Raw genomic sequence first — 22551 nt, 5'->3', positions numbered from 1 at the left:
AAACGGACAGCCCACAGGGGCACCAGCTGTGAGAGAGAGAAAATGCCTGTCTTTGTTCTGTTTATGTACAGCATATTCATATGCACAAATATAAATTCCAAAAAAGGAAAATGCACACATTGTTTAGTAAAGTGCACAAAAAAGGTCACACCTTTAGGTTGCACACTCTTTGTTCTTATGCAGAGTTATTATTTGCCAACATATATGAATCATATGCTCAGATTTATCATGTTTCCGTCATGGTTTGTTCAGATTTACTGGCACACAGAGTTTTTCTCTTATGTTTCATGATGACACAGGGCACCCACATCACAGTCGGAGAGCTGCGAGAGAGGCCATAGCCATCATCCACCTGATGGGAATCGATAAACTGTGTGTTTTATGCTCTCTCGGGTCACAGGCCAGAAAAACAGCTCTTCATCATAATAATTATTTTCCTCATTGCAAGATCCGAATGATAATAAACAGCTTTCCAAATTTGAATGTCAAGCTAGTTTTCCCAACAATTAAAGTAAAAAAAGATAAATAAATAAAAAACGCTTTTGTGCATTTAGATTCATCTTTGCCATACCTAGCATGGTTACAGATATGAAACAGGCGAACAATTTCCTTCACCCGTTCTCCTTCTCCTTCTCCAAAAAAAAGGGGGACGTTTGACCCCAACGACATGGACAAGAACATCCACGCTATCAATGCGCTGTCGGGGCTGCTGCAGGGGCCCTTCGACGTGGGCAACGCGCTGGCCGGGCACCAGGGCGTTATGGAAATGATGGTGGCTCTGTGCGGCTCCGAGCAGGAGGTGGACCAAATAGTGGCGCTCACCTGCATGGTCAAAGCGGACAACTCCGTCCTCACCGACCAGACTAAGGAGATGCTTGCTAGGTGAGGGAGATAATCTGTTAAATCACATAACACCATTTGTTTATTTAGGTATTTGATGAAGGATTTCAGGTTATGTAACTTTGCTGGAGGGTGTAGCGGCTGTGCCATCCACGCCTCCACCAAGATGAGCCGCGCCTCCTTCATCATCACCAACGGCGTCTCCCTGCTCAAGGACATCTACAAAAAAACCAAGAACGAAAAAATCAAGATCCGAGCGCTGGTGGTGAGTGACGCGGGGCCCCGCCTTCTGGGTCCATCCGAGCCCTGCGTTGTTCAGTCGCCGCTTTAGAACACGGAGGTGTGCAAACGTTGCTTAGAAGAATTGTCAAAAATAGTTTTTAGTGAAGGGCAAACTCACTAAATGCCTCAACCACCACCGATGTGCAGCACCCACTAGGGTGATGCAGCAGCAGCCATTTTGTGCCAGAATGCTCACCACACATCAGCTGAGGCAGAGAGGGAGAGACCAATAAACAATGATACAATTAGCAGATATCTTTACAAACATACAGTATATTATTTCTTTGTTCATATAACTAAGTCAATGAATGACTTAATTGCGCGGCCTAATCTGAGACAGAATCTTGGTTCTAAAATGGCTGCTCATGAGCAGTAATAACGGTAATATAACCCCCCCTGCCCTGGCTCTTCTGCAGGGCCTGTGTAAACTGGGCTCTGCGGGGGGAGATGACTACAGCATGCGGCAGTTTGCAGAGGGCTCCATGGAGAAACTTGATAAACAGTGCAGAAAGTAAGTATGACTCATCATCCTGGTGTGTGTGCGTGCACGCACGGGTGTGGCATACGGCACAGAGGAAATGTCAGGAAGACTGAGCCCCTTGTGAAACTGAATGGAACTTAATGGAGGTTTTCTGTCCTCAGTCTTCCTGTTCTTACGACCTTGGGTGCTCTTTGATTTTAGACCCTTACCACTGTCCAGGGGCCTCATTTATAAACGTTGCGTAGGCACAAAAGAATGCGTACGCCACTTTCTAAGCAAACTTTGGCATTTATAAAAAACAAACTTGACGGGGAAATGTGCGGTCCTCCACGGAAACTCTGACCCATGCGTACGCACACTGCGACTCCGATGGCAATGGGATGAAACGCGAGAAATGGTGTGAAATTGATACCACTGTGTAAAATAAATCGAAATATTACCTCTCACGTATCATATATCATAATTTGCAAAAACGGATAAAAGCCTCTCTTACAGTGAACAAACAAACAGCTGTTTGATTGATGCTACCTGGAGTGCCCAAAAAATATGATTTAGGATGATAAATATAAATGGAGATGTTGTTGTAAAATAATCCCTCAAATATGTAGACGAATTATTAAACAATACTTCATGTTATTAAATGTATTCTCATAAATAACATGGTGAACAGTCGGACAAATTACGCTGCACTGATGCCGTTTACAATGCGTCAGTCGGGCAGATACGAGTGCATAGTTTCATATATTGTTATCATATTCATATATTATGTTTTATAATGTGTTTATTGTTACAGATTTTTGTTCATTTTATCTCTTAATTTTGTAACTGTGTTTTCAATGGTGCTAGACAAATAACGTGTATTATTATTATTATTATTATTATTGTTATTATTATTATCATCGTCATCATCACATTCGTTGTGCAGAACTGTTTGTCATTTACAATCAATCAGGATAATTCCCACGCCTCTAGCTTTTCAGAGGCAATCAAATGGCTGAAATCCCTTATCTTGGCCTTCTTTTCAGCATTTGCCATTGTCGTCGTGAAATGCATATTCATTAGGGGTGTTTCACTGCCTATTTATAGGCAACTGTGGGCGGGACATGAAGCTGGCAAAGGTGCGCCACATTTAGAGTTGATTGTGATTTATAAAGGAAAACTGGCATGGGATGTGCGTGTGCACTGTTTTATAAATCAGAATATTTTTGTGCGTACGCACGTCCTGGGTTTCATGCGTACGCAACCTTCTGACGTGAATCCTACGCACAGTTTTATAAATGAGGCCCCAGGACTGTATCCAAAATGGTTGACTAACCATTTTGTTACTAGTTCCACGAGAACCAGTGAACAATATCAGGTGCACTCCAGGATTACATTCAGGTTTAGTCACTGACCATTTCATGTAAGAGCATATTTCCTCCCCAGAATCCACAATGAATGGAATACTTTGTACTGTAACAGTGTTAGTTTCACATACTGTTTTCTGAAAAGTGAGTTTTCAGTCTGATTGGTTCCCACAGTTTAAATTAGCATTGTGCTAAAGGTGTGAATTGTCTTGAATCGTCACCTCCAATTTAAGTGTTGCCTACATGAGATTGTGAATTGTCAATGCAAATGATCACTTATAGCACATCACTGCCCGTTTTACAGTAAAAGTTTGAGTTTCGATTCAGCCCCAAACCCCAACAACAGTACGTGACTGAATTGGTTGTTCTGTCTCTCTTGGGGGGTTCGTTTTTCTCGCACCCTGTGTCGATGAACCTTTCTAGTTTTTCCGGTTTTGGGTTGGGCGTCAGGTTTGTGCATTATAAATACAGAAACCTCATAAACCAGTAGAGCATCACAAATAACAAAAATGGTTGAAACCATGATGATGAACTCACAGCACAAAGTACCACTCAACAGAGGCCTGTAGCCTAGTGGCTAAGGTACATGACTGTGACCTGGAAGGTTAGTCCTCAACTAGGTGGATGTGAAGGACAAGCCATGAGATGTTTGAGCTGTCAAAGGTGCCATCAGACATGAAAGGGGCACACAATGCAGATTGGTTTACAGGGATTGGCTACCCACAGGGCCCACGACGGGGTTGTCTACACGTGAAAATGTATTTTCTCCTTCTTGCCTGGCAATTTGTCTGTGTCTCTTTTGTTTAAAGTCACTGACAGTCTTTAGTGACCAGAGGACTGCAAACATCGGCGCATGCATGGCAATAAAACAGTGCAGTTGTGATTCTGAGATACTTATAGGTTGACCAAATAACATGAACGGTATATTTAAAAGTGACTATGTGCTGCATATGCCATAAAACCATACAGGTTATCAGCTGATCACACATGTAATTCATGAATTGATTTATTAAAAGGATGACCAATATCAATTTCTCTTTCATCAGTCGCCTGACAAGACCATCCTATATGCAGTGGCATGTACACTGGTCAACTGCACCAACAGCTACGAAAAGAAGGAGATAATTCCGGAACTTGTTCAACTGGCAAAATTGTCCAAGCAGCATGTTCCTGAACAGCACCCTAAGGTAAACCAGGCTTTACCCCACTCTCTCCTAAAATAACTGCATTCTGGGTAATTCTGAAAGGGCACATGATACAGGACATACTCTATGCCTTCTCCCAGCTCTGGCCATATTTGGATTGTGCTGGCAGCTGCCATTTAAAGGGCTGATTGTTTCACGGAAAGAAAGTGGAGAAAAAGGCGAAGGAAGCGCGTGTAGCTCCTCAGTTCTGTGGTAACTATGGAAACCCACACAAATATTACTAATTTCCCGCAGATAACTGGAGGTCATATAGAGCATTTTCGGTTGACAAACTACATGTGATACAATTCAGGTTCAATTAGATGATTCTTGGAGATGGGTGGGGGAATTCAGGTTATGTTACTGCAGATCCAGACTGACTTGCATGGCAGGTTTTGTAAACATCTGTACATACAGCTGGTTGTACTGTATATTGTAGCCTGTTGTTTAAGTGCCTTGAGGGTGCACTGGCTGTGCTAGTTGAACCTGCAACCGCAGGTCTTTAACCACTACACTAGACTTCCTTTCACTCCAGTATTTTTCTTCTTTTGTCCCACGTAGAGGCGCAGTTGTGAAGCGTGAGCAGTCTTCAGTCTTCACTCCTGTGCAAGATGAATGGCCCTGTTCATGAGATTACAGGGGCGAGCTGTGTAGATTTAATGGCGTGGCGGGTGGGTGGGTGCAGGAGGCTGCGATAATTTCCCCCTTCATCTTTTGCTGGAAAAGCCCGGACCAGTGTTAAGCACCCCGCTTTGTCAGCTGGGCCAGATCTCCCATCTACCCCCCAAAATCTCTGAGCAGGGGCTTGTCCAATCGCCTGGGCCTGTGGCCCCTCGCTATGGTTACAATTCAGGCTCTTCACATTTTAAGAACCCTTCAGAAAAAGAGTCGCTGCTGCATTCTTCACTCGACGTGACGTGGATTTGTGTCACGCTTCTGCCCTCAGGACAAGAAGGACTTCTGCTCAAGGCTGGGGTCATCTCCGCACTCACCTGCATGGTCAAAGCGGACAACTCCGTCCTCACCGACCAGACCAAGGAGATGCTTGCTAGGTGAGGGAGAGAATCCGTTAAATCACATAACACCATTTGTTTATTTAGGTATTTGATGAAGGATTTCAGGTTATGTAACTTTGCTGGAGGGTGTAGCAGCTGTGCCTCCACCTGGGATTTGAAGCAGCACACAGAGACACAGCAGCACACACTCTCACACGGGCACAAGGGAAGGAATCGCTTATCATTTGTGTGAGGACTCAGGACTTTGTGATTGAGAGGTTGACACTGAGCGGTCAGGATAAAGTCTGTGTTTGTCGATGAAATGGGTGATGAAAACTGCCCAGTGGCAGGATGTCACTCACACACACACACACACACACTTTTGCACACACTCTTCCAGGAACATAAACCAAAAGTAGCTATGTAACATATACCCACATATTACCAGACCTGTTAGCTTCTCTATGGCTTCATAGAAGCTCAAGTAACAGTAATATATGAACCCTTCTGCCTCTGTCTCAATAGGAAAGTGTAGAAATGTGTACACTATACATGTGTAAGGGTAATTTTATTAATTAATTCTTAATTGACAATGTGCGTTAACATAAAGATAATCAGGTGAATAAAGATAACCTTTTACTATAATCCTTATTCCTATTAGAACACTTTCTGTATTAAGTGTTTAGAAGAATCTTTCTTTGTCTCTCTCCCAGCAGGCAGACAGCCTTTCACATGGTTAAAAATTTTTTTTTTAAAGCTAGCCTTTTCCTGAGAGTGACTAAGGCAACAGTCTCTTCCGCAAAGTACTGACTTACTTTACTTACTGATTTACTCATTATGCCATAAGATTATCTGCTGATGTTGCTGCTATTTGTTTATCTTACTCCTTTCGTACAGGGTGTTTCTGGCCTTGGCAGACGACACTAAGGACAGGGGGACCATTGTTGCTCAAGGAGGTGGTAAAGTGAGTGTCTTTGAGTCTTTGAAAGTCTCACTGTGGTAATTTTCCACTCCGCCAGATCCCCAGCACCACTCTCTGGCCCTGCCCGGAAGTCCCCCCCACCATACTCTGGGTGCCAGAAAGCACATACACATTTAACCCCTGAAGAACACTAACATTCTAAAACATTACAAAAACCCTACTCTTTGAAGGATTAAACAGCTGCCTGCACAACAATAATAATTTGCCCATTAACTTAGATTCATTTCTCCTTTATTTAATCAGGTGAGTCCCATTGAGATGGTTATCTCTTTACAAGGGAGGAGCAAGCAGAGATTACAACATAAAATTCAATACAATACAAAAGCACAGCACAAATTACACATTCATACAAGTAAAACAGCTGCAGACCTTTTTAAAAATGTTTTTAAAATGGCCCACAGGGATGGCTTGATCCAGTTTGATATTTGATATACAGGACCAGGGAACATAAAAGCTAAATCTTCCCAAATTTTGTGCACAGATGAGGGATAGTAAAAAGTGGCAGGTTCTGGGAGCAATTTCATCTTTAGCATTTTGACAAGGTTGTCAATGTGTGTTTTAAAAGTAAGCTTTTCATCCAGCCAGACTCCGAGGTATTTATAAGTAGACGCCTTGTTAAAAAAACCTCCCAGGCTGTGAGCCTGACCTGGAGAAATGCATAGCTCTATCTGACTTTAAATCCAGTTTAAGATCCCTAAAAGCAGCCTGCCCTGCATAGAGTTAAAAGATTCTTGGAGTTCTTGGACAGTGGCTGAGGTGTAGTCAGGTGACTTATTTATTTATGAGGATAAACAGCAACAGTGCTGCTGTTTGCTGTCCAATTAGAAACCCCTCAGATCGTTGCTCTGTGCACGGTCTTCCCTGGGGATTTCCTGCAGAACCTGCCTAACCTGCGCATTCCTCACCCGCATGGCTGAAATATAATTAACATTTGTGTCATTTGGCAGCAGACGTGTTTAATCCAAAGCGATTTGCAAGTACAAGTGTAATCTCTCACACAGGCACTCATTCCTCTGGCACTGGAAGGGACAGAGGCCGGCAAGATCCGAGCCTCCCACGTCTTGGCCAAAATCGCCGCCATTTCCAACCCTGAAATGGCCTTCCCTGGAGAAAGGGTAGGTTATGTTGACTACTCCAGCAGTGAGAAGGTGTGGACGCAGGGCAGGGAGATTCTGGCTGCAGCCCCTCCCTGCCTGCCACACCTGTCTCTACTTTCCCTCTCATCTGTCTCATCAACCTCATTATGCTATATTCACTTCATTATTGTGTGTAGTATTTGCCATGCCTACATGATGTTTCATGCAGCAAAGAGCAGCATTCTTCATGCACCGCAAGCAGAAAGCAGAAGTGTATACACACACACACACACACACACACTCACACACACACACACACAGGAAACAGGTATGTGTGGGTAATGGAAGCTGGGTTCAGGATGCTACCTGTCTCCGCTTACTTTCTTCTCATGGTTTGGAAACAGCGTGTGGAAGAGGTTATGTAAGGTCACACAGGAGATACCAAATCCTAAACTGAGAATGGGCGGGGCTACCACATCACTCCACTCTATCTCTGCCAATCATCACGGTTTGCTTGTGGAGAGATGCCTGCGCGTGAACTGGATTACCACGACACATCCTGAGAACAGCTGCAGAGGAGCCACAAGCACTTCATGCTCAGATTAGTTCAGCAAACAAGCAACAGCTTTACATCCTCAGACCCCCCCCCCACCCCCCCACCCCACACACACACACACACACACATACACACACACACACACACACACACACACACAGATACACACATACACACACACACACACGCTCGAGGACACACGTATACACACATACACACACACACACACATACACACACACACACACACACGCTCGAGGACACACATATACACACACACACACACACACACATACACACATGCTCGAGGACACACATATACACACACACCTTTTCTCTCATGCTTTACATAGTCTCCCTCACACAGTCAAACTTCTCTCTCACACACACACCTCGGATTTCAGGTCTTTTTATATTTTTCACCTTAGGTTGAGAAGTGCAGCTCCCTCAGAGAGCAGTGCTGGTAGCCATGATTTGTGGTGGGGACCTGTCTCAATGGCCAGGCTGTAGTTTGTCCATTTTTAACAGTCACTGTGGTCAGGTAATCTGCCATGGTGTATTATATTTTAAGGGCCAGATAACACTGCAGTGCCTTTGAGCTTGATTTGATTGGCTCTCTCTCTCTCAGGGATGTGGGAGAGACAACCACAAACCTGTATCACAAAGCAAGATTACTGAGTTAGATGGATAACTGCACTAAGTAAAATCCTGAACAGCTCTTTTAACTTTAATCTTCCAGATTTGGGAGACTTCCGGGTTTTACTAAGTGTAGTTATCCAGCGAACCCAGTAACCCTACTCTGTGAAACAGACCCCTGGATGCAGAGTGAATGTTGCTGGATCTTGGCACAGACTATCTATTCCGTAAACTGTGGGTGATTTTTAAAAACATTTTGAAATATCACTGTGGTGCTGAGCATGGAGCATGTGTATAATGTAAGGAGAAAGTAAATTCAACGTGACTCAGCAATTTGTGGCAGTGAACTGAATCTTACTCTACTTCCTCTCCCAGGCCGTCTGCCTCATGCAGTAGGAATGCGCAGTAGTCTAGCAGCTATTCAGAGCTTCCCCATCTCCCACAGTGGTTGATAGTTAAGGCGGACCTCCTTAAAATAACAGCATAACTTGTCTAATATTTCACTAGTTATTAGGTCATTGTTTTCTCATGCTATTGCGAAACCATGACTTTTGCACATCTGTTTCTCAGTACATTTATCAGTAGACGAGTGTCTTTTCAGAGTATTTAAATTCAATGAACAAGCGGACCAGCTACCTCCCATTCTGTTCATGCACTGCCTCTATCTGAAAGAATCTTCTGCTCAGCCAAGACTTACATTGTGCCGTGATGGTTTAGGGACAGCTTTAATCTCAGTTATTACAGACACACACAGATTTTAACCTGAAAAGAATTATTACTCACTGTGTTTAGTTAGGGCGGCACGGATGGTGCAGTGGGTAGCACTGCCGCCTCACAGCAAGGAGGTCCTGGGTTCGAATCCCCGTCGGCTGGGGCCTCTCTGTGTGGAGTTTGCATGTTCTCCCCGTGTCTGCGTGGGTTTCCTCCGGGTACTCCGGTTTCCTCCCACAATCCAAAGACATGCAGGTTAGGCCGATTGGAGAGTTTAAATTGCCCGTAGGCATGAGTGTGTGAGTGAATGGTGCGTGTGCCCTGCGATGGACTGGCGACCTGTCCAGGGTGTATTCCTGCCTTTCGCCCAATGTATGCTGGGATAGGCTCCAGCCCCCCTGCGACCCTGATCAGGATAAGCGGGTTCAGATAATGGATGGATGGATGGATGTGTTTAGTTAACCCTCGGTCACTTACATGCAAAATAAATTCCATTTACAGTTTTTTACAATCGTTTTCACACTTCTCAATACCATGTCCACTTTTTCAAAACTCTTTACACAGTGTGCTTTTGAAACACGCACTTGAGCACATCAGTTAACCTTTGGTGCAAAATGCACTTCAACCACCAAAACACTTAATATTTCACCCAAAAGTGACTCATGCTGCCATAACTATAGCATATGCTTTCTCCCATAAGACTACTTTGTCACTCAATGTTCAATGAACTGCAAAACACAAACAACATGGAGCATTGCTAAATACATATATTATGTGTTTCCCTTTCCTCTATTTTTGCATCCACAAATATTTCAAGCCAAGCAGCTAAAGAAACTTTTGATCTGTTGGTTTGCCTCTCCCAATAGATGTCATGACTGAGTGTGGGAAATTTACAGTAAACTGTAAATGAATGAATGTTTTACTATATTGGAAACCCAGAATAACAATTTTTACTGTGTAATGTAAAACAATATATGATAAAGAAACAAATCACAAAAGCAACAGTATTCTTCTGAGGGTTTAAAGTATTTTGACGTTTGTTCTCACAGTGCAATATACTGTAATTCAGAAAAGAAAAATACAATACAATCAATTACTCAAAATACATTGCAATCAATAACAAATACAATATGCAATATTTTCACTATATACAGTAATTTGCACATATATTGTCTGCGTATCAGTATCAGAAGTCTACTGTTGGCCTGGCCCATCCATCCTGTCCTCTGCATCTCTTTTGCGTGCCTTATCCAGCCCTGGATGTGTTCCACTGTTATGTCCATACACCCAGCAGCCATTGCATCTAGAAGTGACATCTGTTCGTGTGGATGGTGTTCCTAAACCTTCACATATACCTTCATAAACTTCATATTGGTACCTGAGTTCCTTGACACCCTCAGAGTTCCTGTCAAAGGGGACAGTGTACAACTGTTTCATCCTGATCTGATGTTTCTGTAGCACTCTTGAAATGGTTGTCGTGAGCCACAGACCCCTTGCCCAGCTCAGACCTCACGTTCCCACGAGCAGTACCTCACCATGAGGTGTCTCGGGGACAAACTCAAGTACTCCGAACGTCCTGGAGCCCTGGTAAGTTCTACTGAACTTCCAGCCCAGTCTCGAAGTGAAGGGTGTGATGCAAATCTGGTAATCGATGTCCTTTATTCAATGTATTCCGCTAAAGACTCTTTATCACATATGATTATAGTAAGATATACTTTAATATAACCAATCAAAAGAATAGAGTTATACAGATTACAGTGTACATATCATCTTTTGCAGTTTGCTAATCACATGCAAGTTACATATACCCCTTTAGCTCTTTCTAATTTACCTTTCCACCATGATGTTTAAAAATCAAGGTACACCCCTCAAATATCCATCATCCTCTTTGGCCTTTACCTTATCTTATGGCTCCCCCTTCATGGAGATAAAAGCTACTGAACTTCCATTAATACAATGGGTACGAACACCCCTAAAGTCTACTACTTATTCATATGGTATATAGTATCTTAATGAGAAATAAAAGACATAAAAATAAAAGGAAACTTATAATGTATTACTTCTATGTATTACTTTTCCTACTTCTACAAGTAATATAGATTATAATTACCACCCATGTCCTAAATATAGCCATCTCGTTTTCCACAGGATTTGATCCCTCCTCCTTACTGTTGATGAGCTCTTTGAACAGCTGCATTGGTTTGGGAATCTGGGGCAGGATCAGGACCCAGACTTCCGAAAGACGTGACTTTGCACTTCGTACTTCTCCTGCCTGTTGTATGGGATGTGCAATGGTATGTCTTCGAACACGTCGGGGGTTTTGCAGTGCAGCCGCAGCATATGCCTCTCCTCACTGACACTGAGGTTAGGGGGGGAGGCTTCAGGTTCTTGCGTGGGTCCAGCAGGAAGGTGTTCTGTAGCGTGGAGGAACCCCGCGTCCCGTCTGTTGGCCTCCAGGTGCAGTTCACGGCTCCAAGCATGTCGTAAAAGCCCTTTAACTCTTTCACCAGCTTTTCTGTATGATGACGGATGCGCATGAACACCTCTTCGACATCAGTCCCGCTGCCACAACTCTTGGGCTAAGTCCGCACCGCGTACATCACTCTGTTCTCCATATCCAGATCCCGGAGTGGCGCGCAGAGGGAGCGCACCACTCCGGCTTGACTACAGCTGTCCTGCGTTGCTCTCTCTTCAACAGCTCGTAGATATCTTGTGAGGCAAAATTCTAAGATCCCACCCTAAGGTCTAAAAGCTTATTCCTTATATATCTTTTTTGCATACAAAAGTTTACCTTTTTGATAAGAGATGTCCCCAATATTTCAAGCGGGAAGACATTTATCTCTTATGTAACTTGTTTTTTACAGTTTTTTACAATCGTTTTCACACTTGTCTCAATACCATGTCCACTTTTTCAAAACACTTAACACATTCACCATATCATTAGACTATGTGAACTAAACTGTGGATATTTTTGCATTGCTTTCATACTAAAGGCATTCAATCACCACTTCTTCCAAAATTCATGAATACCTCTCTCAGTCAATGTTCACTACCAGCAAAAGTTTGTCCAAATACAGCAAATTTTGCAGACATTTAGATACTTTGTTCAAAACAGTTAACTTTCAGTTCAAAACCCAATAACATTCTGATCATTGTGGAGGGAAATATGCTGCATTTTGGCAGAAAAATGAAACTATATGCCTGAAATACGTAAGACAGATCATTCTGATTTGAGCAGAAAGTTTATTCAGTTTATTCAATTTTTTTGTTTGCAGCCTTGTTACCATCTGTGCAAAAGTGATCATACTTGCATTGAAATGTGCATGTATATAGGGTAAATATAGATGTAGGTGTTACTGAAGAGATTTTTCCGCTATTACTGCTGTATATGTACTGCAGAAAAACACCTGGCTGTCACTTCAGTGAACAACCTGCCCAGGTGTTTGTTGTTTGTGCCCCGTTACCACATACACAAAAGGGGCCATCTTTGGATTGGCATTTGAATTCTTTAGCCTTGGTGGGGAAAATGGATGCAGCCAGAGGCAGAGGAAGAAGACGTTGCGGAAGAGCAAGAACAGTTGTGTCTGATGAAATCAGAGCCACGGTCATTGGTAAATCATGGTCTGTCCCTGAGGGAAGCAGGTTGAGGGTTCAACCAAACTTGCCTAGATCCACAGTGGCTTCAATAGTGAGGATTTTCAGGCAAACCAACAGGTACTATACAGTATTTGCAGCATTCTGACATTCTGATTGATGTGTATATTACAGCAGTACTGTCATTTGAAAAGTCTCCAGAAAAAGCAGATGTATCAGTGCACATTTGTCTGTGACACACTACAGGACCCAGCGGTTACCTCACACAGTCACACAGGGGGAAGGGGAAGAATGTTTATGCCTCAACAGGATACAATAGTCGGGATGGTCATTGTCAACAACAGCATCAGGCTAAGAGAAATATGCAACAACATAATCGCAGACAACAACATATTTCCAAACACTGACAGTGTAAGCACTACAACCATTTCAAGAGTGCTACAGAAACATCAGATCAGGATGAAACGGTTGTACACTGTCCCCTTTGACAGGAACTCTGAGGGTGTCAAGGTACTCAGATACTTCCAGATGCAATGCCAGCTGGGTGTATGGACATAACAGTGGAACACATCCAGGGCTGGAAAAGCCACACAAAGAGATGTTTTCCTCGGTGTATAGAAAGAGATAACATTTGGAGTGATGTTGATGAAAATCTATGGCCAAATGCAGAGGACAGGATGAATGGGCCAGGCCAACAGTAGACTTCTGATACTGATACGCAGACAATATATGTGCGAATTACTGTATATAGTGAAAATATTGCTTTTTGGTATGTATTTGTTATTGATTGTAATGTATTTTGAGTAATTGATTGTAATGTATTTTGAGTAATTGATTGTATTGTATTTTTCTTTTCTGAATTACAGTATATTGCACTGTGAGAACAAATGTAAAAATACTGTAAACCCTCTGAAGAATACTGTTGCTTTTGTGATTTGTTTCTTTATCATATATTGTTTTACATTACACAGTAAAAATTGTTATTCTGGGTTTCCAATATAGTAAAACATTCATTCATTTACAGTTTACTGTAAATTTACCACACTTAGTCATGACATCTATTGTGAGAGGCAAACCAACAGATCAGAAGTTTCTTTAGCTGCTTGGCTTGAAATATTTGTGGATGCAAAAATAGAGGAAAGGGAAACACATAATATATGTATTTAGCAATGCTCCAAGTTGTTTGTGTTTTGTAGTTCATTGAACATTGAGTGAAAAAGTAGTCTTATGGGAGAAAGCATGCGCTATAGTTATGGCAGCATGAGTCACTTTTGGGTGAAATATTAAGTGTTTTGGTGGTTGAAGTGCCTTTTGCACCAAAGGTTAACTGATTTGCTCAGGTGTGTGTTTCAAAAGCACACTGTGTGAAGAGTTTTGAAAAAGTGGACATGGTATTGAGACAAGTGTGAAAACGATTGTAAAAAACTGTAATGACCATATTCATTATTTCTGTTTTTCCAATTGTCATTTTCTCATACCTCAAAAGAAATTTCCCCAATATTTTATTTCATGTGCCCCTCCAGTTTGGGAATTTCCACCATCTTAATATACGAGTGGAAAAACACTAGCTCTTATGTAATTTTTTTAATGAACCTATTCATCACTGGTATTTGTCTCCCTGTCATAATCTCTCCTTGGACTCTCTCCAAACTTTGACTTCATACAAGCCAGAAGTTAGTGCCCTCCAACATCTCAACACACTCTTCAGGTGCCCCTCTCCGCGGCGCCTTAAGAGATCTACAAAGGACATCCAGCCAATAGCTGAGTGTAAATCATCCCCCAACTTCTTATACAGTCAGTCCTTTGAATCTATCCGATAAATTATTTGTGCTATAATCAGGAAGGCCCTTGAAGCCTCTTACGGTTTTTACAATCGTTTTCACACTTGTCTCAATACCATGTCCACTTTTTCAAAACTCTTCACACAGTGTGCTTTTGAAACACACACCTGAGCACATCAGTTAACCTTTGGTGCAAAAGGCACTTCAACCACCAAAACACTTACAGTTTTTTACAATCGTTTTCACACTTGTCTCAATACCATGTCCACTTTTTCAAAACTCTTCACACAGTGTGCTTTTGAAACACACACCTGAGCACATCAGTTAACCTTTGGTGCAAAAGGCACTTCAACCACCAAAACACTTAATATTTCACCCAAAAGTGACTCTTGCTGCCATAACTATAGCGCATGCTTTCTCCCATAAGACTACTTTGTCACTCAATGTACAATGAACTACAAAACACAAACAACTTGGAGCATTGCTAAATACATATATTATGTGTTTCCCTTTCCTCTATTTTTGCATCCACAAATATTTCAAGCCAAGTAGCTAAATAAACTTTTGATCTGTTGGTTTGCCTCTCACAATAGATGTCATGACTGAGTGTGGTAAATTTACAGTAAACTGTAAATTAATGAATGTTGTACTATATTGGAATCCCAGAATCCCACATATTTACTATGTAACATAAAAGAATATATGATAAAGAAACAAATCACAAAAGCAACAGTATTCTTCAGAGGGTTTACAGTATTTTGACGTTTGTTCTCACAGTGCAATATACTGTAATTCAGAAAAGAAAAATACAATACAATCAATTACTCAAAATACATTACAATCAATAACAAATACATACCAAATAACAATATTTCCACTATATACAGTAATTCGCACATATATTGTCTGCCTATCAGTATCAGAAGTCTACTGTTGGCCTGGCCCATCCATCCTGTCCTCTGCATTTGGCTATAGATTTTCATCAACATCACGCCAAATATTATCTCTTGCTATACGCCGAGGAAAACATCTCTTTGCGTGCCTTTTCCAGCCCTGGATGTGTTCCACTGTTATGTCCATACACCCAGCTGGCATTGCATCTAGAAGTGACATCTGTTCATGTGGGTGGTGGTCCTAAACCTTCACATATACCTTCATAAACTTCATATTGGTATCTGAGCTCCTTGACACCCTCAGAGTTCCTGTCAAAGGGGACAGTGTACAACTGTTTCATCCTGAATGGTTGTAGTGTCAATGTTTGGAAATATGTTGTTGTCTGCGATTATGTTGTTGCATATTTCTCTTAGCCTGATGCTGTTATTGACAATGACCATCCCAACTATTGTATCCTCCTGTTGAGGCGTAAACATTCTTCCCCTTCCCCCCTGTGTGACTGTGTGAGGTAACCGCTGGGTCCTGTAGTGAGTCAAAGACAAATGTGCACTGATACATCTGCTTTTTCTGGAGACTTCTGAAATCACAGTACTGCTGTAATATACACATCAATTGAACTTGGTTTGGTTGATGCTCTTCCGCGACGTCTTCTTCCTCTGCCTCTGGCTGCATCCATTTTCCCCACCAAGGCTAAAGAATGCAAATCCCAATCCAAAGGTGGCCCCTTTTGTATATGTGGTAACAGGGCACAAACAACAAACACCTTGGTAGGTTGTTCACTGAAATGACAGCCAGATGTTTCAACAGTACATATACAGCAGTAATAGTGGAAAAATCTCTTCAGTGACAACTACATCTATATTTTCCCTATATACATGCACATTTCAATGCAAGTATGATCACTTTTGTACAGATGGTAACAAGGCTGCAAACAAAAAAATTTAATAAACTGAATAAACTTTCTGCTCAAATCAGAATGATCTGTCTTATGTATTTCAAGCATATAGTTTCATTTTTCTGCCAAAATGCAGCCTATTTCCTTTCACAATGATCAGAATTTTATTGGGTTTTGAACTGAAAGTTAACTGTTTTGAACAGAGTATCTAAATGTCTGCAAAATTTGCTGTATTTGTACCAACTTTTGCTGGTAGTGAACACTGACTGAGAAAGGTATTCATGAATTTTGGAAGAAGTGGTGATTGAATGCCTTTAGTATGAAAGCAATGCAAAAGTATCCACAGTTTAGTTCACATAGTCTATTGATATGGTGAATGTGTTAAGTATTTTGAAAAAGTGGACATGGTATTGAAACAAGTGTGAAAACGATTGTAAAAAACTGTAACAAATACATACCAAATAGCAATATTTCCACTATATACAGTAATTTGCACATATATTGTCTGCCTATCAGTATCAGAAGTCTACTGTTGGCCTGGCCCATCCATCCTGTCCTCTGCATTTGGCTATAGATTTTCATCAACATCACTCCGAATGTTATCTCTTGCTATACACCGAGGAAAACATCTTTTTGCGTGCCTTATCCAGCCCTGGATGTGTTCCACTGTTATGTCATACACCCAGCAGCCATTGCATCTAGAAGTGGCATCTGTTCATGTGGGTGGTGGTCCTAAACCTTCACATATACCTTCATAAACTTCATATTGGTACCTGATTTTCTTGACACCCTCAGAGTTCCTGTCAAAGGGGACAGTGTACAACTGTTTCATCCTGATCTGATGTTTCTGTAACACTCTTGAAATGGTTGTAGTGCTTACACTGTCAATGTTTGGAAATATGTTGTTGTCTGTGATTATGTTGTTGCGTATTTCTCTTAGCCTGATGCTGTTGTTGACAATGACCATCCCAACTATTGTATCCTCCTGTTGAGGTGTAAACATTCTTCCCCTTCCCCCTGTGTGACTGTGTGAGGTAACCGCTGGGTCCTGTAGTGAGTCAAAGACAAATGTGCACTGATACATCTGCTTTTTCTGGAGACTTCTCAAATCACAGTACTGCTGTAATATACACATCAATTGAACTCCTTCAGTCAGAATGCTGTAAATACTGTATAGTACTTGTTGGTTTGCCTGAAAATCCTCACTATTGAAGCGACTGTGGATCTAGGCAAGTTTGGTTGAACCCTCAACCTGATTCCCTCAGGGACAGACCATGATTTACCACATGATCAATGACTGTGGCTCTGATTTCACCAGACACAACTGTTCTTGCTCTTCCACGATGTCTTCTTCCTCTACCTCTGGCTGCATCCATTTTCCCCACCAAGGCTAAAGAATGCAAATGCCAATCCAAAGGTGGCCCCTTTTGTATATGTGGTAACGGGGCACAAACAACAAACACCTGGGTAGGTTGTTCACTGAAATGACAGCCAGGTGTTTCAACAGTACATATACAGCAGTAATAGTGGAAAAATCTCTTCAGTGACAACTACATCTATATTTACCCTATAAACATGCACATTTCAATGCAAGTATGATCACTTTTGTATAGATGGTAACAAGGCTGCAAACAAAAAAAATGAATAAACTGAATAAACTTTCTGCTCAAATCAGAATGATCTGCCTTACGTATTTCAAGCATATAGTTTCATTTTTCTGCCAAAATGCAGCATATTTCCTTCCACAATGATCAGAATTGTATTGGGTTTTGAACTGAAAGTTAACTGTTTTGAACAGAGTATCTAAATGTCTGCAAAATTAGCTGTATTTGTACAAACATTTGCTGGTAGTGAACACTGACTGAGAGAGGTATTCATTAACTTTGGAAGAAGTGGTGATTGAATGCCTTTAGTATGAAAGCAATGCAAAAATATCCACGGTTTAGTTCACATAGTCTAATGGTATGGTGAATGTGTTAAGTGTTTTGAAAAAGTGGACATGGTATTGAGACAAGAGTGAAAACGATTGTAAAAAACTGTAATTCAGATTGCTTCAGTATAATTACATTTTTTGTTCACTTGCCATTTGTAGCTACTGTTGTCCCTTCTCTCTTTTTCTGTACAGTTCAGTATACAACTGTACAATTATACAATTACAACAGTTAAATGAAGACTTTTAATAATCTTTTGTTCCCCTCTTATACCCCTCCACCCCTTTCCCCAAACACATGCACTCAGATTTATGAAGTGGTTCGCCCGCTCGTCAGTTTGCTTCACCCCGACAGAGATGGTATACGGAACTACGAGGCTCTCATGAGCCTCACTAACCTGGCTGGACTGAATGACAAACTGAGGTGAGTTATGATCAGTGTCTCCCTTCAGCTAAACACTTGACTGGTGTTAATAACTACTGTCAGCTAAACAACACTGGGCTGGTGTTAATAACTACTGTCAGATAAACAACACTGGGCTGGTGTTAATAACTACTGTCAGCTAAACAACACTGGGCTGGTGTTAATAACTGTTAATAGCAAGCATCCTCATTTTTTAAACTGGGTTTTAAAGCCCAAAACTGCAAGTAGGCTTGGGTGAGTTTCTTATGTTTCACAGATAATTGAATGAACACCGACCTCTGGCACTGAATTACAGGGTGAAGATTTTGAAGGAGAAGGCTCTGCCAGATATAGAGAACTACATGTTTGAGGAACACGACCAGATCCGACAGGCAGCCACGGAGTGCATGTGCAACCTGGTGGTGTGCAAAGAGGTGAACGGCAGCTGATTTAGCCTCTGGCTACAATGCCAACATAGCAATTTGCATAGGAACACTTACTGTAGTGTCACTGTAACTGTGAGGCTGTGGGCATGCTGCCTTCGTTTGGAGTTGTTCTGTGACATGGGCAGATATCCTGAAGCAGGAGGCCCACACAGCTTAAAAGGCACAGCACTTCAATACGATACACTTTAACGCAACAGGTAAATCACTTCAACATCACGAAACATGTAAATCACTTCAACATCACACAATAGGCACAGCACTTCAATATCACGCTTCACACAATGAGCACACCACTTCCATATCACACAGTAAGTATACCATGTGGACATGATACAATTCGGTTCACATAGTAAAAAAAAGTGCTTCGATAAAGTGGGAAAATGAATACTTTATTTTGTTATGTGCGAATGTGCAAATCATTTCTCACCATAATATTATGTTCCTAGAGCTCAACACCTTTCCCTGAAATCTACAAACCACTGAAAATGAAATGAGTGATCATGAGTAATAATGAGTGACATTGTGCTCATAATGTGGTTAACGTGGTGTGCATGTACACTACGATGGCTGTCTGTCCAGGAAATAGGAGGAGTTATACAGCTGGATGCAGCTACATGCCTGTGAGCGTGTTTTTTTTGTTCTGGTTTCCTGATACGGGCTGCTGCCAAATTAATGTATTGTGTGTTCTCATTGTGTGACCGCACACCGCCCCGACCAGGTTCAGGAGAGGTACATGGAGGACGGCAACGACAAGCTGAAACGGCTGGTTCTCCTGTGCAGCGAGGACGACGACAAGCTCCAGAGGGCTGCAGCTGGAGCCCTCGCCATGCTCACCGCCGCCCAGAAGAAGCTCTGCACCAAGATCACCCTGGTGGTATGTGCCCCCCCCTCCCTCCCCCATTACTTTCAGTTGGACTGGGTATCATTTATGACGCTGTTTGCGCAGACCAAGCTAATACTGCAGCTGACAATGTAGCATAATGGTGAGAGAACCAGGCTTGGAAGTCCAAGGTTGTAGACTCAAATTGGAGGTGTGGCAACCCTATATAAACGTGAAAGTCGCACCCGATAAAAGCATCCTCCACACGTAAAATGTAATTGCTACAGAAACAGGTATATCGGGTTAGAGCAGACTGGTATATTCCCGTTTTATTTTGGATAGAACACATTTTTGTTTTTGGGTCCCGCAGAAGTAAGACCCATATGCAAAAGGTCTGTAAAAATCATAGATGTTGATTAGCATGTTTCACTAAATGAAACATAGAGAGAACATAAGTACTATCTATATTTTTTTACATAATTCTGGCCACTTTTATATACACTCGGTGAGCACTTTATTAGGTATTTGTTTGACTTTTTTTTTTGATGTATTGGCCTTCTGCTGCTGTATCCTATCCACTTAGAGGTTTGACACATTGTGTGTTCAGAGATGCTCTTCTGCAAACCACTGGTTATTTGCGTTACTGTCACCTTGCTGTCAGCTCCGACCAGTCTGGCCATTCTCCTCTGACCTGTCTCATTAACAAGGCATTTCTGCTCACTGGAAGGTTTTTTTTATTTTTTATTATTCTCTGCAAATTCTAGAGACGGTTGTGTGTGAAAATCCCAGGAGATCAGCAGTCTCTGAGATACTCAAACCTCCCTGACTGGCAGATCATGGCCGATTACAGTCAGCTGCGTGTGCGAGAGTTCGCCGCTAAGGTTTAGCCCGTTCGAGACAGCCATTCAGGAATCTCGTTTTGTATTTCCTGACCGTCATAGTTCAGGTCAGATTTTCGGTTGGCGAATCGCCGGGGAGCTTGGTTCCCTTTTTCAGTTCTTTTTTCACCAAAAAAATCTAGTGCTAGTTTGCACTTATCCTGTTTGACTGATTTTCCCATTTTCTGTTTATTTTCCTTGCTTGTTTCAGTGGTTATTCAACTTACTGTTGGTAACTTTGTGATCCCTTCCCGGTTGCTCGTGGTCTCCCACCCCTGCTCCCTTACACTAATCAGTGAATGATTTTTACAAACCTTTTGCATGTGGAGGGTGAAGAGTCTCTTTGGAAAGGGTCCACTCATTTAATTCATCTTTATATCACCAAAGCCCTCTGCTCATTTCAAAGACTTGAGAAATGCCATTATTAATATGCCATATCCACAGATTAGATCTTGTATAAAAAATATTGACCCTATTTTAATAAAAAATAATGCCTTCCATCTTCTAAAAAGAATGCCTGTCTTCACCCTGTTATGATACAGTTGTTGCCTTATTTTAGGCCTGGCATTATGCAAATAGCCTTGGGGGTTGCACATTTGCTGCCTTCCATTGAGCTGATGTTGTGCACCAGGGTTAATATAGGGTTAAGACCAACATGCTATGAGTGACAGTGTTCCTCTGCCCTCCTCACCCCCCACAGACAGTCCAGTGGCTGGAGATCCTGCAAAGGCTGTGTCTCCATGACAACATTCAGATCCAGCACAGGGGCCTGGTCATTGTGTACAACATGATGAACGCTGACCCAGAGCTGGCCAAAAAGTTGATGGAGAGTGAGATTCTGGAGATCCTGACGGTGATCGGTAAGCAGGAGGACAGCCCGAAGCGGCAGGAGGTCATAGATGTCACCCGCTCCTGTCTGACCACCGCCATGGACCTCGGTATCATCAAGCCATTCAGCTAAAATGGAGGCGTCTCTGAAACCAGCAGCCGCCTCACTCCTGGAATGTACCACAACTCGGCTGCCTATCAAATTGTTCCCCCGTGGTTAGACCACAAAGCCAGTTATGTCCACTGGAAATTGGCCCACTTAAAAACAGGAAGTGTAATTAATCTGGACTGACTGAATGTTTTTATAGGTGAAGCCAAATATGGGTCTTTTGCAACTCACAAATCCATAAGACATGAGATAAGCTCTCAAATGTATTTACTTTTTTTTTTCCTTTTCTATCTTATTTGTTAGGAAGGCCTTTGAATGGTTGAACAAAAATATGCTATTGTTTGGTGTGTTGGATATTGTTTAAGGACATTTTTGTTTCTCATTCTGAAGGTGTTTTTTATTTTGAAAGGTGTGTGTGTTGAATTAAGTGTATGCTCTGCAAAAAAAGAGAAGTGTTTGAGTGCTTGTGGGACAACACCTATGTCTGAGACAGGTGGGTCAGGGATGAGTTTTGAGCGGGTGAGTGGGTGAGAGGGTGTGGCAGTATGAGCATGGGTTTCTCTGAGCAAATGCCCTGAGGGAATGACTGATTATTATAACTTTGTGGCTGTTACAATCCCGGCTCAGGGAATATAACATAAGGGAAATGGACACAGTTAAATTGTTTGAAAATGCATACATAACAGATCTAAAAGATCTTCTAAAAACCATCTCTCTTCACTCTACTTTAATAAACGTGTGATACAGATAGGAATCACGCACACCGACATTCGTTGTTTTCTTTTGGTTTTCCCCTTTATTTTGTTTTGGTTTTGGCACTTGCTGCTGTGACATCAGGCAGCAGGACACACCTCTGTTCCACAGGTGATTTAACCTTCCTAATGT

The 22551-nt window shown here is 41.9% G+C and overlaps 1 protein-coding gene and 1 pseudogene across 1 annotated transcript in view; both read left to right on the top strand.

The window, feature by feature from the left end:
* LOC133139930 (uncharacterized) overlaps positions 1–22551 on the top strand; it is a 131804-nt gene that overhangs the window by 20601 nt on the left and 88652 nt on the right. The gene's annotated exons all lie outside the window — the stretch shown is intronic.
* Positions 291–22431, top strand: LOC133140457 (protein unc-45 homolog B-like; annotated as a pseudogene).

The sequence above is a fragment of the Conger conger genome, chromosome 11, assembly GCF_963514075.1.
Source record: "Conger conger chromosome 11, fConCon1.1, whole genome shotgun sequence".
NCBI lineage: Eukaryota > Metazoa > Chordata > Actinopteri > Anguilliformes > Congridae > Conger > Conger conger.
This window is presented reverse-complemented; position numbering and strand designations above follow the sequence as displayed.